This window comes from Grammomys surdaster, unplaced genomic scaffold, assembly GCF_004785775.1.
Source record: "Grammomys surdaster isolate TR1022 unplaced genomic scaffold, NIH_TR_1.0 125928, whole genome shotgun sequence".
In the NCBI taxonomy this organism is placed as follows: Eukaryota; Metazoa; Chordata; class Mammalia; order Rodentia; family Muridae; genus Grammomys; species Grammomys surdaster.
Window position 1 is genome coordinate 831,012 of NW_021620751.1, and position 13,081 is coordinate 844,092.

A 13,081-nucleotide genomic window follows, 5' to 3' on the forward strand; every position below is an offset into this window, starting at 1 on the left:
AGGAAATGTTTAAAGACGTAAGATGGATCTGGATATATATTTAGTTCCAAAACTTACTGGTACTGTCACTTGAAAAAAAGGAAAGAAAAGTGACACATTGGATCAAATTAAAGTCTAAGTTGAAAATGAATCTTCTGAAGTGTGATTACTTATTGAGATGCTTCTAAGAAAAGAATCTGTTTTACCCCAAACTAGAGGTGGGGGTCTGGGAGGCGGATACGAGTCTTCTCTTCTGTCCTCATCTTTCATTCCCGATAGTTCAATCATTATTCCTGATGCTTGGCTAATCTCAACCCTGCTGTATTCTATATTATACATACAATAATGGATTTAAAGTAAATTTTATATTCCCTAAACACTTTACAAAGTGTCTGAGGGTTTGAAATGTAAATGTTTACAAATGAAGGTTTCAGGGTCACTAGAGTTACCCAGAATCCTGTTGAAAGCTCTTCCTGCCAAAACATAATCTTATAGGAGCTAAACAGCCCCTCTGCAGGTGTGGATGAGCTTGAGAGCAGGATGTGAGATGCAAAGCCATAGGGTCTGAATGTGCATTTTAATATCATCCCAGTGTGATTTGTAAGACAATTAGATTGAAATATCTCATCATAACGAATTGCGCGAGTAATATAAATTCAAACTATTAACATAATTGCAAAATAGAGATGTATAAATATTAGCAAACTAACTTTTTAGAGAGTAATGGATTTTAAGCATAACAATAAATATTATAAATTTTATGAGACATCAAGTATCCTATAAAACACAGGATTATACACAAGTTAAAGAGGAGTTGCCCTTGTTTCAGAAAAGAAATATGAACTGATTAGAACTTTTAAAAATACATTTGGACATTTCATTAAACTTAATTGTCTGGTTATCATAATGAAGTAAAATATTCAGGTTTATTTCCATTCATTCTGCTGGCCCTCAGGACTCCTTTCCTGCTCCCACCTCCAATACCTGACCATGTTCCCCCTTTCCCCTTCCTGTCATCCATTTCCCACCCAGGACCCTCCCTCCCTCTGCTCCACCGTCCATAGTTGCTGTCTTCTGCCACCTAAATAAACTTGAAGCATCTTCACTTGGGACCTTTGGCTTGCTACCTTTCTTGAGTTCTGTGGATTATATCCAAGGTATTCTGTACTTTTTTGGCTAATATCCACTTAGTGAGTACATGCCATGCATATCATTTTGGGTCTGAGTTACATCAACCAGGATGATATTTTCTAGTTCCATTTATTTGCCTGCAAAACTCATGAAGAACCTTGTTTATAATAGCAACCACCTCCAATAGAAAGACAGGACATCAAGTAGAGGAATGGAGATGCCATCCTACAGCCAAAAACTCTGATCCAGAATTGTTCCTGTCTAAAAGTACTGCAGGGACAAAAATGGAGAAGAGACTGAGGGACAGGAGGTCCAGTGATAGGCTCTAATGGGGATCCATCTCAAGGGGAGGCCTCAAAGCCTGACACTATTTCTGACACTATGGTGTGCTTACAGACAGGACCCTAGCATGGCTGTCCTTCGAGAGGCCCAACAAGTAGCTGACTGAGATAGATTTACACCCAACCACTGGAATGAAGCCAGGGACCCCATGGTTGAATTAGGGAAAGGCTGGAAGAAACTGAGGAGGAGGACGACCTCATAGGAAGACCAGCAGTCTCAACTAACTAGTAGCCCTGAGATCTCTCAGACACTGAGCCACCAACCAGGCAGCACACATGAGTTGATCCAAGTCCCCGGACACATATACAGCAGAGCTTACCGCCTGGCCTGGCCTCAATGAGAGAAGATACACATAACCCTCTAGAGACTTAAGGCCCAAGGGAGTGGAGAGGCCTGGCAGTGTGGGGCATCCTCTTGATGAAGCGGGAGGAAGAATGAGATGAGGAACTGTCGGAGGGCGGACTGGGATGGGGATAACGACTGGACTGTAAAAAAAGATTAAAGATAAATACTTTTTAAAAAATCATTAAAAGAGGAAAGCAGTGAGAACAAAGATGAGGGATATAATCTTAAACTGCAGCTGTTTCCAGATGTGGGCACATTTAAGGATCCACTCTCCTACTCCCCATTATTTCCCCCATCAATCTACTCGGAGAGAACTTAGAACATTACCCTTCAGAAAGAAGTCTGCAGTCCTAATCCCCAGACCTGTGAATGCTAAATGAGATTCAGGAGGCTGGTCCATTGTCATCCTTCACATCTGCCTTGGTTATCGTCAAGGTCCCCATCTAAAAACTGAGTTTATTATATGTGGAAGGTGGAGAAGAGTCAGGTCACATAGAATTGACCACGACTGGCTACTGCTGGCTTTGAGGACAAAAATGTGTCACAAATGAAAGTGTGTGGTCTCTAACAACTGAAAAATTAAAATGAAAATCCTGAATTTCTCTCCCAGGCTTTCAGTGTGAGGCCACCACTAAAAACACCTGTCTTGAATCACAGGGAGACTTGTTTGTTTTTGTTTCTTGTGACATTCAGAACACTCAGATGATAAATAGTAACTTGATGTTACTCCACCTGGGCAATTTGTTTCAGGAGCAAAAGAAAATTAATACCAACCGTAATCATTTCTTCATTTCTTCAGCACCCATAAAGCCTTTTTAGTACCCTGACTTTGGTTTAAATTCTTATAAGAAAAACAAACAGAAAAATGTAATGGGTTCTCCTGTGCCTACTGCCCTGCTGCTATGGTGATACTTTCTGTCAAGTTTGTTTCCTCTAGCCTCCACCCAGTCCCTACTGTCCTCATTCAATTGTTTTTATATAGATGAGCTACATAAAATAAAAATAAAAACAATCTGGTTTAAAATACACAAATATTTTTAAATCCTACTATAGCATTGTACAATTTCCCAATGATGCTTGTGAACTCAAATGACTTATCAAAAATTAAAATTTGTTTCAAAGTCTCTTTACTAAGTGAGTTGATACTTACTTCTCTGTCAAAGATCTCAAATTCTAATCTCAGGGGGTGGGAGGCCATTAATCTGGCTGTCACCTGAAGGGATACATGGTTCAGAGAATATATGGTGCTGGGGCCTTTGTGGAGAGGGGTGTACCCTGTAACTATTTGCCTGTAACCTAGTCTCCTGGCCAGTCAGAGTTTGTCAGTTGTCTCTGTTTACCCTGCACCAATTACGCTCGTTGAGTTTTCTCAGGGGCAGATACCCCAAGTAGATTTCTGGAGTAATGGTGTCATCCAGCTTTGTGCTTATCTGTGCTTAATGATCTCCAGGACATAAGGAAGACTTCCAAATAGTGGCCTGATAAAGTTAATTGTAGGATTTTCCTTACAAGACTCAGAAAGTATATTCTCAGGAAAAGACATAAAATGAATCATAATGCAGAAAGTCCCCAGGAATGCAACATGCAGAGATCAAAACCTAAAAGTTAGAGATAGAAGGACAGCGATTCCGAGAGACATGTGAGGTTCTGCTACATCATCACCAGGCACGCGGGGCGGGGAACATGGCGGCGGCGGCGGGCGTTGTGAGCTGGAAGATTATATATGAACAAGAAGGGGTATATATTCACTCATCTTGTGGAAAGGCAAATGATCAAGACAGCTTAATTTCAGGAATATTGCGTGTTTTAGAAAAGGATGCTGAAGTAATAGTGGACTGGCGACCATTGGATGATGCATTGGATTCTTCTAGTATTCTGTATGCTGGAAAGGACTCCAGTTCAGTTGTAGATTGGACTCAGGCTCCAAAAGAGCGAGCTCACCGAGGATCGGAACACCAGAACAGTTATGAAGCAGAATGGGACATGGTTAATACAGTGTCGTTTAAGAAGAAACCACATACCAATGGAGATGCTCCAAGCCATAGAAACAGGAAAAGCAAATGGTAGTTTCTGTTCAGTTTGGCAGACCTGAAATCAATCAAGCAAAGCAAAGAGGGTATGGGCTGGTCTTATTTGGTCTTTTGTCTAAAGGATGATGTCATGCTTCCTGCTCTGCACTTCCATCAAGGAGACAGCAAACTACTGATCGAGTCTCTTGAGAAATATGTGGTGTTGTGTGAATCACCACAAGATAGTAGAACACTTCTTGTCAATTGTCAGAATAAGAGTCTTTCACAGTCTTTTGAAAATCTTCTTGATGAACCAGCATATGGCTTAATATAAAAAATTAAAAAGGATCCTTATACAGCAACCATGGTAGGATTTTCCAAAGTTACAAACTACATTTTTGATGGTTTGTGAGGCAGCGATCCCTCTACACATCAACAACCACCTTCAGAAAAGGCGGATTTTCTTAGTGATGCTATTCCAGGCCTAAAGATAAATCAGCAAGAGGAACCAGGATTTGAAGTCATCACGAGAATTGATTTGGGAGAGCGACCTGTTGTTCAAAGGTGGGAACCAGTGTCCCTGGAAGAATGGATCAAACGCCTGGACTCTGAAGGAAGACTGTCATTGTTGAGAGCATGAAGCAGATGATATTCAGAGGGTGTCTTAGTAATTCATTAAGAAAGCAAGCATGGAAATTCCTCCTGGGTTATTTTCCTTGGGATAGTACCAAAGAGGAAAGAACTCAATTACAAAACAAAAAACTGATGAGTACTTCAGGATGAAACTGCAATGGAAGTCTGTCTGCGAGGCACAAGAGAAGAGAAACCCACGCCTGAGAGACTATAGAAGTCTGATTGAGAAAAATGTCAACCGAACAGATCGAACAAACAAGTTTTATGAAGGCCAAGATAACCTAGGGCTGATTCTACTTCACGACATTTTGATGACCTACTGCATGTATGACTTTGATTTAGGATACGTACAAGGAATGAGCGACTTGCTTTCCCCGCTTTTGTACGTGATGGAGAATGAAGTGGATGCCTTTTGGTGCTTTGCCTCTTATGTGGACCAGATGCATCAAAATTTTAAAGAATAAATGCAAGGCATGAAGACCTAGTTAATCCAGTTGAGCACCTTACTAAGATTATTGGACAGTGGATTTTGTAGCTATTTAGAATCCCAGAACTCTGGATATCTTTATTTTTGCTTCAGATGGCTTTAAATCAGATTCAAAAGGGAATTTAGTTTTCTAGATATGCTATGATTATGGGAGGTAATGAATGTGGACTGAACTGCTGAACTGCCCTGTAAGAATTTTCATCTTCTGTGTTGTGCTATCCTGGAATCAGAAAAGCAACAGATAATGGAAAAGCATTACGGCTTCAGTGAAATCCTTAAGCACATCAATGAATTGTCCATGAAAATTGATGTAGAAGACATAGTGTGTAAAGCAGAAGCAATTTCCCTACAGATGGCACAGTGCAAGGAATTGCCACAAGCAGTTTGTGAGATCCTGGGACTTGATTACAGTGAAGTAACAATGCCAGATTCCGACACTGATGAAAATGTTGGCACTCCTTGTCCCATGTCTGCATTTCCAAGTAGCACCTTGCCCATCCTTCCTGCCAGTGAAGCCAAAGACGACAGTCCAGCACAGACATTAGCATCCCCAAATGCCTGCAGATCAACACCTGCATGATCATTTATCTTACATTTTTTTAAGAGATACTTTGTTGCAATTCCTTTTTAAGTACATGAAAGGTAGACATTCACAGTCTTGGTATTGATCATGCTTAAAGTTTTATGGAAAGACAGTGTACTGATGTTCTTCCATTAAAGCTTTACAAAGTTCTAAACTAATTATTTTTGTAGTCACTTCTACCAAATAGCCTTTCCTTTTCAGTAACATTCCTTAGTATTTTTATAGCTAAGCACATTTTATTTTGTTGCTGGTGAACCGGTATTGGATAAATACTCCAAGTGGAAGCTTTAGAAATTACGCACTCTGAAAAGCATTCACTGTGTTTACTCTTTAGTGGGCTTTGGACTTGATTACATTAAATGTTGAGCCTTTATAAAACATTCTAAGCTGAGCAGTAAATTGTTACTCAGTGATGAAATTTAAAATACAAACAAATTTGGTTTTTCTATTGTTTACAACAATATTCATCTTAACTATTTATGCTGGTTGAATGTGATTTAAATAAGACATTTTTACCGATGTAGCTAGTATGTGGATAAAGAACTACTTCAACCTTAGCAACTGGATTGGCAGTATTTTTTTCTTACAAAGAACTTTTTTTCACTTGTATATAAGCTATAAGTATATACATACTATTTATGAGTATAAGAAAGCATAGTCCTATTTTCTTTAACTGAATAAACTTGACTATTGATTTATATATGCTGATTCAACAAAATTAATACATGGCTTCAATATAAGATCTTTTTCAAAACTATTTTCTTAACTGAACATTTATTTAATGAGACTACATTGAACCCTGTCTATACCTGGTGTAAATCACTGTAACCTCTTTACTAACAATGTTTATTATCGTTCCTAGTACTGCACTAATTGGTTAATCAGATCTTTACATTTTTTAAAATATTCTTTGCAAAAAGCTAAAAAGCTTATGTCCAAAATTTCCAGGCATTGTCATAAGTCTCAAAGGATTATTTTTTGTATATGAATGAAGCTGTTTTTACCATGCAGTGTTGTATGTTTTTAAGTTCTGTGGAATTACCGTAACAAATTCCATTTTAAATGTAATTTGTTAACTCTTGTACATATCACTAAAATAAAGTTAAAGCTAAAAAAAAAAAAAAGGACAGTGATTGTAGCAGTTCACTCAGCTTTGCTGGAACTGTGTCAAACAGTGTGTCAAACAGTAGCGCAGGTTCAGGACTCTGTTTCCAGTGGCTATGGCTGTGCCAGTCCATGTAATATAGACACTGTAACACTAGAGGGAGGAATGGGACAGAAAAATATAATTTCTCGAAATACACTACCTGAAAGTTTCCCAGAAATTATGACAATAAGGGATGATTGAAACTAGGAAAAAAAATACCCACAATACAACTCACAGACCATATGAAACTCAAGAAGAAGAAAGACCAAAGAGTGGATGAAGACCAAAGTGTGGATGCTTCAATCCTACTTAAAAGGAAGCACAAAATAATCATGGGAGGTAGAGGGAGGGACCTGGGAGAGAGGGGGAAAAGGGGGAGAGGACTAGGTGTGGGAGGAGACAGGGGAGAAGTACAGAGGGTCAGGAAATTGAAAAGTGTGCAGCAGTGGGGGATGGGGAACTGGGAGTAGCCACCAGAAAGTCCCAGATGACAGGGAAGCAAGAGTCTCCCAGGACTCAACAGGGATGACATTAGCTGAAATACACAACAAAGGAGAGATAGAACCTGGAGAGACCATATCCAGTGGATAGGCATGGCCACCCATGTAGGGATGGGGCCACCCACCCATCTCAAAATTTTAACCCAGAATTGCTATTTTCTAAAGGAAATGCTGGGACAAATAGTGGAGCAGAGACTGAAGGAAAAGCCATTCAGAGACTGCCCCATCTAGGAATCCATCCCATCTGCAGACAAAAAACCCAGACACTATTGCTGATGCCAAGAAGTGTTTGTTGACAGGGGCTTGGTATAGTTGTTCCCTGAGAGGCGCTGCCAGAGTCTGACAAATACAGATATGGAAGCTCACAGCCAACCATCAACTGAGCACAGGGACCCCAATGGAAAAGTTAGAGGAAGGACTGAAGAAGCTGAAGGGGATTACAGCCCCATATGAAGAACAACATCAACTAACTTGACACTCCAGAGCTCCCAGGGACTAAACCACCAATCAAAGAGTACACATGGAGAGACCCATGGCTCTAGCTGCATATGTAGCAGAAGATTGCCTTATCTGGCATCAATGGGAGGGGAGTCCCTTGATCCTGTGGAGGCTCAATGCCCCAGCAGAGGGGGATGCTAGGGCAGTAAGGCAGGAGTGGGTGGGTCGGGGAGCACCCTCATAGAGGCAAGGGGAGGGAGATGGGATAGGGAGTGTGAGGAACGGAAACAGGAAAGGGAAACAACATTTGAAATGTAAATAAATATAACTAATTTTAAAAAGAAAATAGAAAATGTAGCAATAAAAATTATTAATTTTCATAACTTCTTTCTTTCAATATATTGTATTACAATGCTTTAAAATTTTACTTGGTGTTCCCAATATATTCCTCAGGTAGTCTTCAAACTTAAATTGTTGAACATCTTTTATACAATAAATATGCATAAGACAATGGGAAATTTTAAAAAGTACTCAGGTAATTCACATTAAACATTGGATCGCAGCTAAGATTTTTTAAAAATCTAACATATATTGAAATATTATTTGAAAGCAACACACAAGAATGAAAATGCAGTTTACTCTTAACAAATTAGTTACAGTTAAAAATTTTGAAGTTGCAGAAGTCAGGTGGTATGTTGAACTTTTTACAGTTTAATTCATATTTCATTTTCTACACGGCCTGTGATGTTCATTTAGGCACCAGGCCATATCTACTAACATTATCTATGTGAAGCTTTCTTTATCAATCAAGTATCCAGAGCATTATGAGCTTTAGAGATAACTCTTTTCTTGTTTTTCTGGATTCTATCCAGGTGCTTTGTTGGCTTCCCCATATACGTGATTGGTCATGCTTCCTCTGTGCTTCAGTCTAATTGTAAAAAAAAAAAAGAAAAAAAATACTATGGAAAATATGGAAAACCCTTCCAGAAGAATTCTTTCTGTACCTAGTGCTGTGTACATCTCTAATTTCTATTGAATTTATATCTTCAATTTTATACTTTTAAACACACTAACACTAGTGTTTCTGATAGAAATTCATTTCATTTCACAAATAAATACCAAGTACATTCTCTTCTATATTGTCTTCTTTCCTGTATTTTTGGACCTGAAAATGCAAACTGACACAATAGATCACTCAGTCATTCGTTTTTCTCGGTTGAACTAAGGGACAGTTGTCTAACAGGACTTGAAATCAATTATTTCCAATTTACTGCCATGTTTTGTATGATCCACCATGAAGTAGCCTTATCAGGTAGGTTATTTTGTCATTTATTAGTCATTTAATCAGTCTTGAGCTGCAGTATTGATTGCCCCAGTACTGTGAAGGGAACTTCTGGAAAGAGGATGTGTCTTCAGAGAATAATTGGCTGATTGGAATTTCAGTACTGTAGAGAGGTTGGGATGCTACAGGTCCTGGGTGTAGTTATCTTAACTAAACAGAGGGTAGTTCTAGCCTACAGTACAGTCATGACTTCCAAACCTCTGTGTCAGAACTAATATCTTGTGACTAATAGATAAGCAAGTTATTTTTTGAATAATCACAACATTAAGAATAACAACTTCAACAAAGCATAGATGATTTGTTTCAAAGTTTCTTATGAAATAGTTGACAAAGGATTAACATACTTTCATTTATGGGATTCTGTAGAAACACACATAATTTGTTCTCTAATATCAATGGCTCATGTTAAGATATTTGTACCCTGGATTCTTATTTAACAAGTTTAGAAAGGTGGAGTAAGAGTCTGATTTTACACAAGCAATCACATGGCACCCATACTCTCACATTCGGCAATTATGTGCCTAGCCAAACAATTTATCAAAGGCTAGGAATGAGTACCTGGTATTCAGTTCCAAAAGCATTGAGTATTTATAATTGTCAAGGAAACAGTAAGAATTTTTTTTCCTATTGTTTACTCTAAAAATCTAATATTTTGTTAATATACGTGAGAACTTGAAACCTCTAAGTAAAACAAAGTTTCTAAATATAAGCACACATTTACAGTCTACGTTATCAATGCCTTAAGCTCCCAAAGAACTTGTACATGCTGTTACAATTACTGTGTGTTCATATGAGATGCTGTTCAGTCAAGTCTGTAGAACATTGTTTGCTTGGAGTCATTCACTGCCTCCAGCACTTGCAATCTTTCTGTCTTCTATTCCACAATGAGCCTAGAACTTTCTGAGAAGGTCCTGTGAGCATTCAAAACTCTCATATTCACTGCACTTTTGGCTAGTTGCGGGTCTCTATATGATAATAATCTTTTACTGTAAATAGTAGATTCTCTGACTAGATTTGAGAGATGCATTAATCTATTGATATAACAAGTCATTATGTTTAATAATATGTTCAGTTAGTAGAGTAATAGCAATAGACTCTTCACTAGGGCCTATGACCTATCTAGCAATGGGTTTCGTGGCCAAAACAGATGCTAGATATAGATTTTACCTGCATTAACTGGACTAAAATTCCGTAGAAAAAAAAATGATGTCCATGCTATTAAATAATGAAATCATTAGTCAGCATGTCTTGCCAGGCTGTGATTTCCCCATTATTGTATAGCATCTATAATGGGATACTCACAGGGGCATTTTATTTTTGATAAGAGTTTTATCCTGAATTTTCCAAAATTTTACTCAACTGAGCAGTTTTCCATCTAAGAAATGACATGCAATACTCTAAAAGAATGGGATAATATTAAAAGTGAAATTAAAATAGAAACCTTCAGGAAAACATGTGAAACATACTCTGTTTACTTTATCACACCACTATATCATTATTCAGAAATAAATTCAATTCTCATCGTATGCCACAATTTATGACACAAAGTCATACCATCTTGGATGTGCATCCTGTAAGAAGAGTTTTGCTCTCAAGAAACACTTTTATCAGTTCCCTTGCCTCTGCTAGTTTTGGCCCAGCATGCTCTTCTCACTCTCTTCCTGATGCTTACCCAGATTACCAGAAAGATTGCTGGGCGATGGATACATTTGTTTCCAAGTTATATGCTCTTTGCAATTACCTTATAGGACCAAGATCTTAAATGTGCTCTAAATATTTCTGAAGACAGGGACTTGACACTGTTTTCAGTTTTGACAAGAAAATGCCTAGCTACTGGCATTCAGAAAGCAGGTAGTATTTCAGTGTGTTTAAGCACCATAAGCCTGTAGACAGAGTATTTGTAACCAAGAGATGCCCAGGATTCTGTTGAAAGTTCTTTATCACAAATCAGTCTTACAGGAAATAAACACGTCCTCTGTGAAAGTGGGAGAGCTTAAGGGCAGGAAATTATATGCAACTCCATGGAGTTCAAATGTGCATCTAAAAAAATATTTCCATGTGATATGAATCAAATGCCCATGGTGAAGTCAAGCAGTACAAGAATAAATTAATCAGACTAAAACGGTTTTTAAATTCAGATTGCAGACGCTAGATAACAATTTAAACTTAAACATTCATATAAGTTACGACTGAGTAGCTTGGTGTTCTTGTGGGACTCCTAAGAATGGGGTCATGGGCTGTCGCTGACATTTTGTCTACTTGTGAGACCTTTTTCCTCTTCCTGGTTTGCCTTATCCTCCAGCCTTGATGTAATGATATGAGCCTGGTCTTGTGGTAGCTTATTAACATGTTTGGTTGATATCCCTAGGAGGCCTGCTCTTTTCTGAAGAGAAGCAAAGAGGAGAGTGTGGATCTGAGGGAAAGCAAGAAGGCTTGAGGGATCAGAAAAAGGGTAAACTGAGGTCAGGATGTAATATATGAAAGAGTGATAAATAAATCATACAATTATCACTTTATTTTCTAATATGTGTACAATACACTTTTAGTACTAGACTAAATTCACTAGAATTATTCATGAGTAATTATTTTGTACTAGACAATGTGTATATTTAAAGATTTGTTAATTTTGGAAATGATCTGTTTTGGGGTTTGTTTCGTTTTGCTTGTTTGTTTGCAACATAGGTTTGACCTACAAAATTCAAATGTTACATGATTTCTTGTGCCTTTCATATATTACTGTGCTGGAATTTTTTGTCATAATTATCCAGACTATTACTAGAAAATGGCGAATTAGTGCACTTTGTATATTTTGTAATACTTGTAGTTATAATTATTTTTTAATTTGGTGTAAATATGTCCCCCCAATGCAATAAATTTCAATCAAGTACATCCTGTTTTGCCCAGTCCTCATGTATGTTTCCACAAGTATACTCTAAATTAATGTAAGCACTAATTTAACCATTTCCAGTTCCCAAATTGGAATCACTGAAAAAAAAAAACACATGAAAGATCCTCTCAGGCTGTGTTCTTTAACCTATGAATTTGTGTTGTGTGTGACAAGAGTTGTGCAACACTAATGTTGATGGCCACAGTGAGAGGAAGAGATCTGAACAAAACCTCCAGGAGAAAAATGGAGACATCTTTGCAAATACCTGAGAAGAGGAAGAGTTGTTCATGAAGGAAGAACAAAGTCAAACAATCTGAGCAAGAAGATCATGACTAGTCAATGTGTGTCCAGTAGGACAGCAATGGAAGACAGAACAAAAGGAGGCAGAGAAGATGAAGACAAAGGCATAGGAGAAAGGTGACTAGTGAAAGAGGGTGCTGTTCAAGGGAAGAGAAATAGGAGAATTATGAATGCTCATGGAAAGAATCAGAATGGTGAACTAGAGAGCCAGATGCATAGGGAAAGGTGACTGGTGAGAAATCTTATATATTTAGTATTTATTAAATTCTATTGTGGTAATATTTCTGTTCTTGGTAGACCTTGAGCCAGGAAGGAATTGAAAGCCTCCTTTACAACTTCTTAAACATTTAATCATCATTTGAGCAGACAACTGCATAAGAGTCCCCTTTCAATACTTTTTTCTGCATCCCTTCTAGACAAAGTAGTTTGGGGGTTGAGTAGCATCAAAATATATTTTTGAAGGTATGATGAGAATCAGTGAGAAGTGTTTGCCAGATGTTCCTGGAAATACCTCTCTTTGCCTGTGCTATGTGGTGGTTAAAATGATGTTTTCAAAAACACTTTGTTAGAATTTTGGCACCAAATAAATAGAACACATGCTACAATATTTTTTTAAAAAAATTAAAATTTCTATGTTTTCCTATCCTTTAAATTTTATTCTCCATTGAAAGCATTCATAGTTCAAACAGAGCAAAGCAACAAAGAATCACAATAAAGTCTTTTCGTAAACATAGTAAAATGTGGTGAGTTGAGAAACAAGACTGAAAACTGGTCAAAGAGAATGCCTTAGAATAACAGCCTCACAGAATAAGGGTAACAATAGCCAGGGAGAACATTGTGTTGATCAACATGTGGTAAGCTTCAGTGGTAGTTCAAAACACTCTAGAATGTACAGTTTTCCTGAGGGGCACTTTCTTGACCTGATGACTGACAGTATCCTTCATCCTTCCCTTCTTCC

At 37.9% G+C, this 13,081-nt stretch overlaps 1 pseudogene; it reads left to right on the plus strand.

The window, feature by feature from the left end:
* Window positions 1–3,480: 3,480 nt before the first annotated feature.
* On the plus strand, window positions 3,481–5,506 carry LOC114608639 (annotated as a pseudogene).
* Window positions 5,507–13,081: the final 7,575 nt, after the last annotated feature.